This window comes from Spodoptera frugiperda, chromosome 23 (assembly GCF_023101765.2).
Source record: "Spodoptera frugiperda isolate SF20-4 chromosome 23, AGI-APGP_CSIRO_Sfru_2.0, whole genome shotgun sequence".
Taxonomy (NCBI): Eukaryota; Metazoa; Arthropoda; class Insecta; order Lepidoptera; family Noctuidae; genus Spodoptera; species Spodoptera frugiperda.
This window is the reverse complement of record NC_064234.1, coordinates 5,999,641-6,015,679: the sequence shown is the minus strand read 5'-3', so window position 1 is coordinate 6,015,679 and position 16,039 is coordinate 5,999,641. Positions and strand designations below refer to the sequence as shown.

The 16,039-nt window shown below is 35.8% G+C and overlaps 1 non-coding gene across 1 annotated transcript; it reads right to left on the bottom strand.

Moving 5' to 3' along the window:
• Positions 1-1,767: 1,767 nt before the first annotated feature.
• On the bottom strand, positions 1,768-1,856 carry Trnay-gua (transfer RNA tyrosine (anticodon GUA)). The gene is given in 2 exon segments: positions 1,768-1,803; positions 1,820-1,856. It is a non-coding gene; the product is annotated as a tRNA-Tyr (tRNA).
• Between the last annotated feature and the right edge of the window lie 14,183 nt (positions 1,857-16,039).

Sequence of the window (16,039 nt, the reverse complement as noted above, 5' to 3'; positions counted from 1 at the left end):
GAAAAGTTTCCTTGGTTTAACCGAGTCGTGAGGATGATGAATCAAGAGTTCACGGGGTTGTACCCTACCATAGTCACGTTTTACGATTTTTATGAAATAAAGACGCGGTTTTGTGTTACTCATTCATTACATTTCTTCGAAGTACTGCACTATAATAGTATCGACCAAATACCTACATATCCAGTCGAGTAGCCATTTGATTATTGTTAAATTTCATGTGAATTATGTATTATTAATTGATTTCTCAAAAATGAGCTAACAGAAATTACAATGTTAGAAATTTTATTACTGAACAGTTGGTGGTGGCATTGTAATGAGCACGACTAGACATTATCTAAGTCTATGTATTACATAGGTTACCTACTTAGTAATATATTTTCTATTCCTCTAGGGAAAGACAGAAATGATCTTCAGTTCGACAGAAGTGTTTTCAAATAAGCAATTTACCAAGGCTTTGTTTCAACAAACCTGATATTAATATCGAGGCCGTTTGTGGCAGCCCTAGGGACTATCCAGCTCAGGTTGGTTGCCACTTCGTTTACCCCTCAATAGTTTTCCGAGCCTCCGGCATGCGCTCCACAGGGATTCATAAATTTTTACAAACCAACTTTTCTTTCCATACAATTATTAATTTGAAATATAAATGTAGACCACTCAACTATTCCCTAAGTTCTTTCAACGTTACCATTTTCCTCGTACATACTTACAAAATTAGCTAATTTAATTTCCCTGAATTTATTAATTAAATTGACTGTAAAGGAAAACCACAGAACAATTTGCAAATTGTTAATAAAGATCTGAAGCGCCTTAAAGAGAAATTTGGTTTCAAAGTTATTTGTAACAATAACAGAATTTTATAGCTCTAATTAAGAAATGCGTAATTTATTTAAAATGAAATTACGACACACTGATTGTTATCTGCACAAACGTTTAACTAAGTATTTTACTGGTGAAAATATAAGCAAGTTGACCTGGAAAGGTCCTCTTGAATGGAAAAAAAATGTTTTGCATTTATGGTTTCACGCGGAGTAGAAAGGGTAGCTTTGTTTTTGCTTCACATGAATGGTGCTCTCGGGAGGCTGTTGAGAGCCGTGGGGTGTGCTGCCCCCGCGGGATAAAATGCTCGTTGCATTTGTGCAGTGGTCGTGAAGCACGGCTTTATTGTGCGAGTTATATGTTGCTAACACTTCGACTGAGTGTGAAAAACTGTTTTATGAAAACATTTTGTTACTGTTAAGGATGCTTTTCTATTATTCCGCGTCCTCTGTTCGTCTACACCCGCAGTTACATCGGTACAATGGGATTTTTAATTACTGTCGAGATGAAATGCGCTCTTAACGTACAACATGCGACAAAGCAAATGTTTTAGTCACGTGAAAAATGTTATTTTGTCCAATTAGATAAATGTTATGAGTAAATAATAAATTCCTTAATTTTTTTAAATCTTTTAAAATGTTATTAGGTACATAAAATAGCCAAAATAGGTACTGTTCTCGGACTCGGAATAAGTAAATAAATAGAAATAAACTAGATACCTAGATGTATGACCTTCATATTTACACTTCAATCAGTTTCAGAGATAAGATAAAATAGTAACCAAATCAGAGTTTTACCTACTGATTCTTACATTATGTAATCCAATTCAATCCACTCATTGCTATGTAAAATCAGAAAAATAACAATTTATTCAAAATGTAACAATTTTAATGTGCAACAAAAAATAATAAAAAAATATATCAACAAAAATAAAATTTACCCAAAAAAGTCTCCTTCGAGCCGGATTTGAACCAGCGACCTATGGATATCAGTGACAATTCCTCTACAGTCCACCGCTCTACCAACTGAGCTATCGAAGGCACGAGTTTCGGTTCGAAATTAAACACCCGCTGCTGGCGAGCGCACGGAGCGGTTTTGGCAAAAACATTTTGACGCAGTAAATGCGTTGTGTAACTTAGTAACGAGTTCTGCTACCTGCACTAATACTTGTATTGTTCATTATAACGCACCCTATTTGTTCTGCGAAGGGGTAGACTGAGGTGCATATGCTATTCAATGTTGTCTTTGTCTATTTTTATTATACCAGTTATGTTATTTAGGGGAACAAGCTAAGATAGAACACATAACTAAAAAATGTATGTATTCATTAATATAAAGATAACTGGATATAAATAGTACTTAAGATATTTTTATTACGTAGCATTTGGGAAGGACCTTAGGTACATTATTTCCACTGATACGACGATAAGGAATAGAGGTTTTGTATTACGTGCCATTCGGGGCCATTGCTAATGATGAATGTGGAAGAAACAAAAGAAGTAACAATCGTAGTAGTTAGTGCTCTACAGTTTATATCCGCGTGACAAAACTTTGTTTTTCAAATTCAAATTATTTTATTTTGTGAACACAGGTTACAATACAAAAGGGTGTTAAAATATACATTAAAGTAAAAAAAAATATATATATATTAAAATTAGATAGGTACGAAAACATAAATAAAACATAAAATAATAATCATTACGATATGTCAAAATGAATCATTTAAAAATAGTTCAATCGAATAATATGTCTTGTCAATTAAAAACAATGTCAATTTATGTATCCTTTATCCATAAGTAGGTACCTATCTAGCATACTTTTTGGAGCACACTCTAACTGTGCAAGTACCTACTTACTTAAGTAGTTGTTTAAGTAATTAAACGCGTATAAACCTTCGTTTTAGGTACGTTAATGTTTCCGGTTCGATAATACAAAATGTCCCTCACCGAATTTGTAAGTAAAAGACGAGACGCTGGTCGAATACGATTACAGAACACGGCTTACCGAAGTCTAATTAAAATGGGAGTCGGAGCACTGTTTGTTAGTTCTAATTACAGCCGACCAACTTTAACCGTACAATTATACCGAGAAAATACGCAGAGTAAGTACCAAGCATTAGTCTTCATTCACTCCGACAGAAAATTCATTGGAATCGAACAAATCAATACCTTTTTCAAATTGATGACTTGCGATATTGGATTTACTCGATTGCTTATCGCTGTAAGGAAAATTTTATTCAGTCTTTGACGGAAATTGTTAAGAATTGATACCTATATCAACATGATTGGGCAACTAGGAAATGCAAATGTGATTTTACTATGTGTGGGGTCAGTATTCGACAATGGCGTGGCATCGCGCTCGTTTTGTATTCGTCCTAGTTTCCTGATTGACTGTTAATTGGCTGGTTCCACGAGCCTGCAATTTGCCTGAAAGCGTTTGTCGGGTATTGTGACAAGTTATTGCTCATATCGTAATGAAAGTTAGTGGCGGTGCGCCCCGTGCGCCCTACGCCAACGAATGATTAACGTACCAGCTAATGGGAATGTTCGCTACTCGTTTTATTCAATTAATAATTAATTAAATTAATTAAATATTAAACGGCACATTAACGTATAGTCCATTTTAGCCGACATTAATTATTAATGTCGGCTAAAATGGACTATACGTTAATGTGCCGTTTCCATAAGTTCTTAATGATTAGTCTGATTGGATGCAGCATTTGATTCTCGGAAGTAATATATGTGTGAAATATAGAGTTAGTCTAGTTAGCTATTTAGTTATAAGTACTTTATATACCTTATACACCTATTTAGGTAACTCCTTTACCTAGGTTAGCAACTACCGTGGTTTGATCAATCATTTTTGTAGTAGCTACCACGTGACTGGAAGCAAGAAAAGATTTCCGTCGTTGCTAAAACAAGACGCTCCCATGTTCAGCAAATAAATTTATACTAGCTACTTCAGCGTGGTTTCACCTGCTCTGCTCAGTTCCTTTTGATCATAGCGTTATGTTTTATAGGCTTCCTCGATAAATGCACTATTCAACACAAAAATACTTATTCAAATTGGACTAGTACTTCCGAAGATTAGCGTGTTCACACAAGCAAACTCTTCATATATTAGCATTAGCATTAGCATAGAGTATAATAGATTAAATTAAATAAAAACAGGATTTAAGTTAGTAACACAGTGATATCATATCTTTAGGGATAAAAACAGAGATTTTGAGAAGTTATCCTAGCCTCGTCTCTTGTTTCTAGGAAATGGCACAATGTGGGCGGTGCCTGCTGTTATAACTTGAACATTTCTGCGTACCCAATTTGAATAAGTTATTTTTGAAAAGAATGAATAAGGTTTAGGAAATCTGGTCTACATATTATATTCAAAGGTGCTGAGAACTTGTGTTAGATGGCTGTAATTTAGTAATACCGGCCCAGTCTGAAGTACCTTATGCGATTTGATTGGTTGGTTTATTCGAGCCGGGCAATCAGAGCATCGAACGCGCTCTCGTTGAGTATCTTGTAAAGCAAACTCACACTAAGGGTACTGGTGTAAGTGAAAATGCAATATTGAGATCTCGGCCTTTTTTGGCGAGATTGAATCATCAAATTAGCATATCCTTGCACTTATACGATAATTTTCATCGTTGGGTACGTGTAGGATCATGGGCATGACATTCTTAAGAAAATTTACAAATATCGTGCAGTAGTTTATTGGCTCTATTCTGTTTTATGTATAAACTGGAATTGGGTTAGCAACTATAACTTTTATTTCGATGAACGATAATGTTCACAACAGACAATACGTATTATGAATTTATTCCGATTATCTATTTATTTACATGTTCAAGAAGAAATGTGGACAACACAATAAGCTTAGTGCCGATGGGAATCAGGGACTGTTCTCGCAGAAAACAAAACAACAAAGAAAAAAATACAAATTCAAAGTAAATAGAAAAGCGAGCATCGAATACCCGACGTGTATTTGGGTCCTGACATGAAAATCGTCAAGGGAAATTCCATAATCTAAGATTTCCAATCTTCCAATAACGATAATATAGAGAAAAATGTAAAGTGCCGTGGATTTAGGGAGGTATAATTATAAAGCGAGAGGGCCTGCTCGGCGGAGGGGATAATTTGTGAGTCCCGACGGCTTTGATGTTCAGCGGCCTTGGAATAGCATGCGGCGAAGCGTGAGCCGTTGCCAACCGTGCGGCCGTGAGCCCGTGGACTCTCCATCCAAGAACTTGACCTTTATTCACACATGCCAGCCTTCGACTAATCATTTTGAGCCCTCAATAAATATAGGACTGATTTAGTTAGGCATGGTTTTAAATTACTGCAGCGTGTTTTATGATATGGAATACAACAGAATACTAGAACAAAAAAGAAATACGTTAAACAAAACTTATCAAGATCTCAAGATCACAAAATTGGGTACTTTGAGATCAAAGTTGAAAGTTACAAATCTATTAAAAAACAAGCATTAACTTATATCGTTATTTGTTTTCAGCTTAGAACATAACAGTAGAAATTTAGCAACAGTAAAACAGCAAACCAAGTAGAATAAGACATTCTAATAATAAAAAACCACTTAAAAAATAACTTCGGTATAAACTACCACTTTACGTCTGAAAAAGAGCTAAACAGTAAAAATATCTAGCAATAAAAAGATAAAAGATATCTTTCGTAGCTGTGTAGCGGTGCAGTGTAGCCAGTAGCTACGGCGGTGTAGCGCCGCTACGGCTCTGAGCGATAATGATGGCCGCTGCAGCTTCGTTAGCACGCTGAAAGCGCTCCCAACGCATCTGTCAACTGTTGCAAAGAAATCACGAGTTGCTTGCTAATTAACGTGCGTTTTTTTTTAATTTATAGTTGTACTTTTACAATAGTGTATTTTTCTTTTAGTTTTATAATCATATTTGAAATAGTTTTAGAGTAAGATATATAAATACAGTGAGAAATAATTCAACTATCTAAATAATAATAACTAAAACGAATATATTTACAACACAATAATACGTTAAAAGAAATTTAAAAGAAAAAAAAATCTTAAGGTATCGAAAACATCCTCATCAGAGTCGTGAGGTAGTGTGCCCAAAAGACTAGCAGCATTGCCACGTTGAATGGCAATGCTTAACCTATTTACCCGACTGCGCCAGAAGGAGGGTTATGTTTTTAAATATTTATTTCAATAAAGTGTATCCGAATCATATTTTAGTTTATTTAGTACTCATAAGTTTTAGTTGTCTTGTTTTAACGTTGGAAGTAATATATTAATAGTTTTGTTAAATTTTCTGTCGATTGACTAATATAGAATTCAAGTACTGGGTTATGTATAGGTAGGGCTTCCAAGGGATCTAACAAGCGGCCCTGTAACACACTTGTCCGTCGAACCGGACTAAGTTGTGATGCCCTAATTAGTATTTAAGACCTCCAACTGGGGTTAGTACTTAGTACTGTGGTTGGTTAGTGTTATAGACCTAGTTGCTTTTACTGATTTTTACATGATTGTAAGTAGAGTCAACTCTCATGAATGTTCGAAATATCAAAGGGTCTGAAATTTGAATTTGCCTCTAAATGTCTCTCCTCTGTAAGTTCTGAGATTTTTCTGTCCTATCTACAATTTCGACTTGTCGACAGTTTTATTGCGAGAAGTTCGTAATAATGCGTCATTTGGTTACATAGAATTGATTTTTTCGTTCGAATTACCTATCAAGTGAATTATTATTACGACACTTTGAATTAACGAGAGTCAACTGTACCTGTACACTGAAAAATAAGTTGATCTACGAGTATTATTAGCTATTCTAAATAAGCTACCCTTTCAGAAACATGCCGTGATATCGTGTTATACATTACGTACGAACGATAATTCACCACAGCCCATTATTATGATTCACTGCATAATAATCGATACAGGGTACCTTGATGTTTGCAATGAACAGATCCATTTCAGTATGGCCTCGAAAATTGACTGATCGCGTGCACAAGACCGAACCCCCTGGCCTTACACCTCCAATGTCAATGTTATCTGATCCGCCTCCATAATGTTTATGAGTTTCGGCCCTAACAACACTTAGGGTGCTTTTTCACCAAAGATGTACGAATACGATGCTACGCTGCTGTGGATGCATTTGGCTTATAACAATCATATTCAACAGCTTAGCACTGGTGGGAATAGACTCAGTTAAACTATATTTTTTATGTGGAAAGATGCGAGCTATGAATGGCTGCTACTCGAGTTGCGTATATTCCTCGTACAGCTACATAGCTTGGTATCAGTGGAAACGGTCACTTAGTTTCACAGCTAAGCTATAAGATTTTCGTAGCATAGCTACATGGCACACCTCTGGTGGAAAAGCACCCTAACTAACTACGTGTTTTCCTATTATTAGCTTTCTTCGGTAAACGGTAGGTACAGGAAATCAACATTTTCCACAATTTTCTAAATGTTTATAATTTACATTAAGAAAAATATGTAGTTTGCTTTACTGCCCACAAAGGTGGCTTTGAGTGAAATTTCCGACGGTGTCTGTGAAAATAGAATTGAACAAGTTTTTATTTATGTTACTGTTGAACCAGACAGATAGCGATCTAGGTGAAAAAGTTTTGCAGTGCATCAGTGATCTCCTGTGTGGGCGGGTGGACAGTGAATTACATTCTATTTCTACACTCTCCTATAAACGTGCAATTTTAGTGCAACAAAATATTCAGGTTGACTTAGATTTTATTTTTGGTATCATTCGGTTTTTAAAGACCTTTTAAAGAAATAGTATATGTAGCTGGTCCATTTGAAATTAATAGAATGAATGAACGGTATTGACACTGCTGTAAGACTTTTAAACCACGTTTATTCCATACATCCACCGCACTTTCAAGAGCGTACAAAATTGAAAAAATGTAGAGAAGAACACCATACATTTACTTTTTTCAAAATATCTAATAAATCGACTAAATTTCATACATTATTCGGCAACGTATTGTTTCTGCACTCAATACGTTGCCGGCCTTTTGGGGTTTAGGAATTAAAGGGTTGTTGGGGAATCGGGGACTGGTAAGGGGGGTAATTGGGCCTCCAGTAACCTCACTCATCTATCGAAACACAACGCAAGCGTTGTTTCACGTCGGTTTAATGTGAGGCCGTGGTATCACTCCGGTCGACCCGGCCCATTCGTGCCGAAGCTCTCCCACACTTCAGAAAAGTATTTTTTCTCTTATCGGTTTCTCAATTTTGATTGATAAATTGCTTTGATTCTTTCTGGCATCACCCCCCGGTAAAATAAGCACTCAAAGTAAGGCCATAACGTAATAACCTAACTAATGGAAAGTGTGTAAACTAACTACCTCATTATTTCCAAAGAAAAGCACCCATGGCAGTTGACATTGAATATGAGCTGAGTCAGTGCACATTATTCTCTTTACCTTGCTCCTCAAAATGCCAGGTCATACACCTTTTTATTGCAAAGGAAACAAGGTCGATTTTGCCTTGTCTTTAATGGCGGTTTACTGGCAAAATGTAACCTTTTTCAATGGTCTTTTTATACGGACACGTGGTTCGATCGATCGTGGACAGTGGCGTAGTGTCGGTGATGCCTCGTTGAATGCACTCATGTCTCTCTCAGTAGGTCAACAAATAAAACGATAAATCTCCCCAATTCCAGATATTCTGTTATTAATAGAGGTCTCGTGTTGTCTTCACCTGTTGAGTTGAATGGACGTAACTTAAACTATTTTATACAAATAACTGTAGAAGGCGGAGTTTAAAATATATTATACGTAAATAAAACATTATATTGTGCATAATTTTGATTTTGACATTATTATGTTTGATAAATAGAAAGAGAAAATGTTACCTAAACAACAAATGTTTTTGCACAAAAGGTTCTAAATCTTAACTACGATTTATATAAACAAAATGCAACATTTCTAGACTTGTTAAGTGGCTAAAATGTATCTTCAACAAGATATATTGCATCGGAAAAGTATGATATTTCTATAAATCTTAGATTCATTGATTTATTTCATGAGATATGCCGATATGACACCAGATACGATGCGGCGAAGGAATTTATTATCGCAGGTTGAGCTGAAAACAAATTACTTAGCTTAGAACTTTAGACCAATATAAAAACTCTTATAGCCATACTGTTATATACATATATGTATGTATATATGTGTAAGCACGTCCCCAACAATAGCCATGTAGAAGGTTCGAGAAAGTGTCTGACAGATATGGATGGAAACGTGACGGATCACGCATACTCTCGCCATCTGATCACGCAAATAAATTGCCAATACGTATAAAGTAATTTATTACCTACATAATATGATTTTTTAGGAACAACTTTCTGCTATCATTCTATATAGATTGAGGATATATTAAAGAAGGGCCAAATTAAAAGTACCCTTAACCGACGAGCACGCATGGAAATACTGATGACTGTTGATCAAGCGAAAGAGGTATGTAAGATTCCTTTGCAATTGGCCCTTCATTCAAAGTCAAAGCATTTATTTCAATTAATCCTAAATAAGGCACTTTTGAAACGTCAAATTGAATTGTCCGTCAGTCTGTCTGTCAGTGAAGCTAGGCGCTCGTTCCAAAGTGTAGCTTCGAATGGAGAAGAACGAGCAAGAAACTCCATCGTTACTCTTTTAAAAAAGAAGTTTTTTACAATTTCTCTGATACACTATTTATCTATTGTATATATATGTAGGAACAATGTAACTACAATACGTCAAAACTAACTGGACAATAAAACCAATTTGTAAAGAAAATAAAATAGCGGGTTATTTCCAACATAGTGCCCACATATGTACACTTACAATTTTGAAATAATGCTTCTATACAAATAATAATAATATATAATTTAATCTTTCACGTAAAAAAAATATCTGCTTGATGCCACAGGATCCCTAGACTGCATTGGAATAAATTAATACTTTAAGTTAACGTGTAACTAGTGATCGTATTTGAGCATTGTCTAGTGCGAGCGAGTGTCCAGTGGAGCCGGATCAACATGCTGCCACGCATTTTTATCCTCAATATAATCTGACAATTTATAATATGCCTGTTTACACAGTTCACGCTTTATACAAGATTTAAATTTTTTCTCGTTCAGATTCAGTATGGTAGTTGGTAGTTTATTATAACATTTAACACAAAAACCCATGAAGGATTTCTGCACTTTGGACAATCGGAATTGCGGTAAAGCCAACTTATTTTTACCTCTCGTATTAAAATTGTGTCTGTCGCTTCTTTTTTCAAACAATTGTTGATTTTTTCTTACGTACATAATATTTTCGTAAATGAATTGAGAAGGCACTGTAAGAATATTTATAGTTTTAAAAAGTTCTCTCAAAGATTCACGACGGGGCAAGTTATATATTGCTCGAATAGCTCGCTTTTGCAAAATAAAAATTGATTCTACATCCGCGGCCCCACCCCACAGCAAAATGCCGTAAGACATTATGATGTGGAAATAGCTAAAATAAACAAGCCTTGCTGTATTTACATCCGTTAGCTGCCTAATTTGTCTGACTGCATAAGCAGCGGAGCTTAGTCTCCCCGAAAGTGCTTTTATGTGTGGCACCCATTGTAATCTGTCATCTAGTGTGATACCCAAAAATATAGTCTCCTTAACAAATTCCAACTTTTGTCCGTTCAAAGCAACATAACATTCGTTATTTTGTACATTGTCTCTGCCTACCCTCCATGGGAGACAGACGTGAAGTTATGTATCTAAGTAACTTTCTGCTATCACTGTTTTCTTTAACATTATCAGAATTCCGCAATAGAATACGAAAACAAAGGTAATTGTAGTACATAGTTGTAAACTTTAACTAATTAGTTAAAAATCTCTTACTTAGCAACAGAATTTAACACCGTTTCGGTTACAAACAGCCGACTATTAATCCTAGTGAGGGTAAAGTAGGGAAACAATGATTTAACAGAACTATCGGTTAACGACTCTCAATAAAACTCTCGGCGAGAAAGCTTTTGGAATGGCGGATGGAACGAGATTAGCAATTAGGTGGTGGTGGGGGGGAGCACGTGGAGCCATGTCCTTCACGACACGTCCGAGGACAGCCAGGGACACTGCCCAAAGATTAATGAGGAAATCCGGACATGTTTTGTGCCTCCTCCGTGTAGGTATGCGGTATACGCCAATATATCTAACACATTTTTAATCAATGATCTGTCTCGCCACAAGATTTATCTTTCAATTTCTTTGGAGAAATATTATAGTGATAGAGTGTTGTAGCTTTAGTTCGTGTTTCTTATTAAATAAATAAAAAATGGAATAAATAGTGGAATAAGCTATGAAATAGGCAATGTCATAAATATATTCCTAATTATCATCTTCAGCCCGTGTTCGTCCTAATTATCCAAATACAAATTACCTATAAATCAGTTCAGTACATAACAAAAACGGAAAAACACGGACGCTACCTCTATATTTACCTACATATACATTACTTAAATATACATTATACATATTATAGGTAAGTCCTGTTAATATATAGAGCATGAATATAATCTAAACAGCTATAAAGTAATCAATAGCCGAATACAGCACTTTCGTAATTGAAAACAAACAAATGTACTGTCCTACAATTAATTAAAAGGCATACGGAACGAATAATAGGCTTTATAGGCACATCAGCACGTGGTACTGTGGACACAGTTTGTTTATGCAAATTGAGATCGTTGAATGAGTGCTCCGCGGGCATAATGTGTGGCGAACTACACTGCACCAATAATGTTTGGTACTTGGAAAATGCAGTGTGTGTGCACGACATCACAATAAACAGCCGTCCGATTGATTAATCTTTATCCCTCTACTCAGTCCACTCAGTGTTAGCAAATAGCTGTAGCCTTAGTATAAGTTTGTTTTGCGTTTAAAGTAATCGAAACGAGAGTGCGTTCGGCGATCTGATTGGTTGGTTGATTCGAGACGGCCAATCAAAACGCCGAACGCGCTCTCGTTTCGATTCCTTTAAACGTAATGCAAACTCATAGTAAGGGTACTGATTGTAGAAGCCATAAATATCTGCAATAAATTCCATCAAAGCTCTGTGCTACGTCTAGTATATCGGTTTGTTTTGATGTTTATCTACTAATCTAAACTGCTCCTCGCCGAGAGTTTCCGAGAAAACTATTAGTCACCGAGGTATAATGTCGTTAAGCTCGTAACCCACTATACTTAACTATTGTTACTCGTCAAAGAAAAACGACGTATCTGCCGAAACAATAAATGTTAAACAAATTTTGCTAAACTTTCACACACTTTTTTTGTGTGGGAAAATCATCCAATGACATCCATTGACTCCCCGCCGAGTAAGTAGTCAACTCGGACCACATGCCTACGGCCCATTTGGGACGAGTTGGGGAAATTAAAAATAAAATTAATTTTTAGTCAACTCGTCCCACTTTTTTTTTTGTATGGATCTTTAAACTTTATCAATGTTTAGGACAGTTAGCAACACAAGATTAAAAATATTTTTTTATAGTTTTTTTCTTTACTTTCGTTTTGTTCGTAGATTATTTCATATTACAAAATCCTTACGAAGTAAGAACCTCTTTTTTTTAGTGTCGGTTAAATAATTTAGTAGTTCAATTTTTTTTAGTAATCGCACAAATTCATGTGTTATGCAAAATTACTAAGAATAGTAAACATGTGTGGCTTAAACAATGGTCATGGCGGTCACTTATGAAGTAAATGATTACATAGATAGAATGAAGTTCTTAGAAAATCTTTTGTTTTCAACAAAGTAATAGAACTTTATTATTTCCACACTAACCCTTTTGCTACTGACTGTACCTTATCTCATTGTGGTAGTGACGTGGGACGAGTTGACCACTAAAAATTAAATTTATTTTTAATTTCCCCAACTCGTCCCAAATGGGCCGTAGACATGTGGTCCGAGTTGACTACTTACTCCTCCCGCCTTGGGTGAGGCGAGAGAGAGTCTTCTATTTGTATCTGTATTTTTGTTTATGATATCATTTCATTAGCATTTAATATTTAATTTGAATAACATTTTAATAGTAATGTTTCCGGCAAAATGCTATTTTGAGACCATTACAGACGCATTTGAATTAAAAGATTATAATATACCATCTGTCAAATTCGGTGTTATTTTTTCACATATCCACAATTCAACATCTGTACTAATGACGCAATAGATTCTAGGATTAGTTTCGTGTTGTTTTAATTTCTTTCCTCTCTACTCTATAATAAACTCATGGATATTTGAACTCTACAGTTTTTAAAATAAGGAAGAAAATCAGGTAGAAACACGTGATAGACCTACGCACTTATACCCAGTCGAAATAGGTAAGAATTAAGGCAGATAACGTGATTAAAAAAAACTGTTTTTCTAAATCTCTTGAGTTTCACGTAATAGAAGCCACGAGCTATTTTAGTCGCTCATGATTAACGATTGTGATATTAAAATTAGCTAGCTTAATACCTATCCACTTTAATATTTTTGTCTTGATATTGAAGGAAGGAAACGTTGAAATGTAAAGTTCCTCTTAAATTTTAATTTTTTTATACTTATATTTTTACAGTAATTTTTTTACAGAGCTAAACCTACGTTGTTTTTTAAAGATTTCGTGAGCATGTACAAGGTCTAGATTCTAGATAAATGTAGGAGAACCTAAATATAGTTAGTCTTTAAAGGATAATGAGGTTGCTTTTATCTGCAAATATGATGTCCGACAGTATGTCACGGCTAAGAGTCTACTCTTTTATTGTTTCACAAAATTCTGACGCATCAACAGAAGTTCGTTTACCCAATCAATGTCTAGTTCATCTTACGTCTATGGCTTCTCCATACAACAAAACGAACAACACCCAAAAACATCCGAAGCCCTATATATTAGCAAAGCATATATTTTCGCATTATGTGTATAAAGTTGACGAGACAGTGTGTACACAGTATTCGATGTTGACAACCGTCGAAGGAAGCCCCTTAGAGGATTAACATGACATGGCAACACATTACGTCCACACAAGACGGTCCGCGACTAAAGAGACTATAATATAAGCTGGGAGTGGGACCTCATTGTCCCTCCCAAAGGCTCCGGTAACACTTAATGGATTCTTGACACGCTCCAACTATCCGTGACACTGGACAGGACCCATTGTTTTCTATATTTGCGAAAAGGTAACATTGTTTAGTACAAACGGGCCAGAGGTGAAATTATACACGCGGTAATTACGTTGTCAATCGATCACCTTTAAGGTGCCTATAAATTACGGTACAGTGACATTCAAGAATTACTGCGTATCTGGTTGGTGATACATGACATCTACTGGTGTTGCTGTGTGGCTTTATTATGACTTTTGATCTTTGCACGGGTCATGTTAATAAGTATGATTAATTTTACTTCTTGTTGTCGTAAGTAAAACTGTATTTTATCAAGGTTTTATGGAGTTTTATGGAGTTTTTTGCTCGTTCTTCTCCATTCGAAGCTACACTTTGGAACGACCACCTATTTTTCTTGATAGACATACTAACAGGCTATTTAATTTTATTTTCTTAATTTATTGCCATTTGAAAAGTATTCATTAATGGTTTAATTGGAATAAATGATTTGACTTTGACTTTTGTTTTGTTGTTTTCCTTTTTTAAACCGACTCGCAAAAAGGAGGAGGTTCTCAATGCTAACGGTATGTTTTCATTTTCTGTTAAAGCTCTTTTATCAGAATTTTCTTTTCATTTTTCTAATGCTATCCTATCCAAAGCGATGATGCGATTGTTGAACATCTTTCTAAAAGCACTTTGTTCCGGTTGAATGCGTGTGACGTCAGCATTTTCAAACGGTTTTAGAGTTCAGTACAGGAAATTAAACGCGAAGTTTGTGTACATTGTAGACATATATAGCTATGTTGGTCTGTGAACACTACTACACACTATCTCGGTCAACTCGGTGCAAGGATATAAGCTGTGCGGTGGCGGTCCTGGTCGGAGCCCGCATGCAGGAAGTCCGGTTGGATACTGCAACTGCAACTGCGTTGCGTACTGTGGTACGTAGTTCAGTGGGGCAGTACGGTGCTCCGATGTTTTTGTATGGACGATGGAAGTTATGACTAGTAGCTATAGAGCTGCGATGTGTGAGTGTTGAGTATGTGCATGTAGTTCACACACTAGCACATGTAATATATTTATACTGTGACAGACTGACTGATTGGCCGAGTGGTCGCAAGTGAGTCTCGGGTTCGATTCCTGCGCATGCAAATGACACTCATACTCGAAATAACAATTTGTGGATCGCACAAAGAGTTGCTCCGTGCGGGAATCAAATCCGCTACACGTTGCATGGCTGCCAGTTGCCCAGCCACCGTGCCAACCATACGATACGTACCTATTGAATTTTAAATAGGTATTTATATTAGTCGTTATTATTCACATTAAAATTGTGAAACAGCTTTTTTAAGTTCGTTTAAAAATTCGTAACGTGTTTTACTTATTCAGGAATTCAGTCTAGCGAATTGTAGAAACAATAACGCTCGGGTGTGGAACAAAGGGGACATAATAAATATTAATACTCTTACTTCATGGCAACGTATTCAACAGGAATTTATACGGACTTAACCTTTAACATGAGTTCTAGTGTTGTAATGTCACACTTCAAAATACTTGTGAACTTCTATTTTAGCATTTAGTAAGGTAAAAGAAGATTTTTAGCTTGCCTAATATATAAAATTATGACTATCTAAAATATAAAATGAGTTTCTGTTTGTAATTTTAAAATAAACGCTTTTTGTCAACCCGCATTGAGCAAGCGTGGTGGCCGATGCTCAAATTTTCTACGTAGGAGAAGAGGCCTTTGGTCAACAGTGGCCACTTAGAGGCTATTCATGTATAATGTGAAGCGATTTTTACTAGACGCATATGAAACAAAAACCTATTTCTATTAGTAAACCACATGAATATTTTCATTAATTTTATCTATGGTAAGTACTACTAGTAGTTTAGTATTCACTTAATAAAATAAAACGTATCAACCCCAAAACCTCGTGAAATCTCTTTAAAATTGCAGCATATTATCCCGTAGGTGGATTTTATTTATGTTGCTACGTGTCGAAGTGGATAGTGCAGTATTTTAGAGTTGGGTACTCGGCTGGGATAACAGGCGCGGCGCAGGTTTCCGCCAAGGTCGATAACGTTGCTTCCTGAAGTCTAGAACTACATACTTACTTACTTAGTAC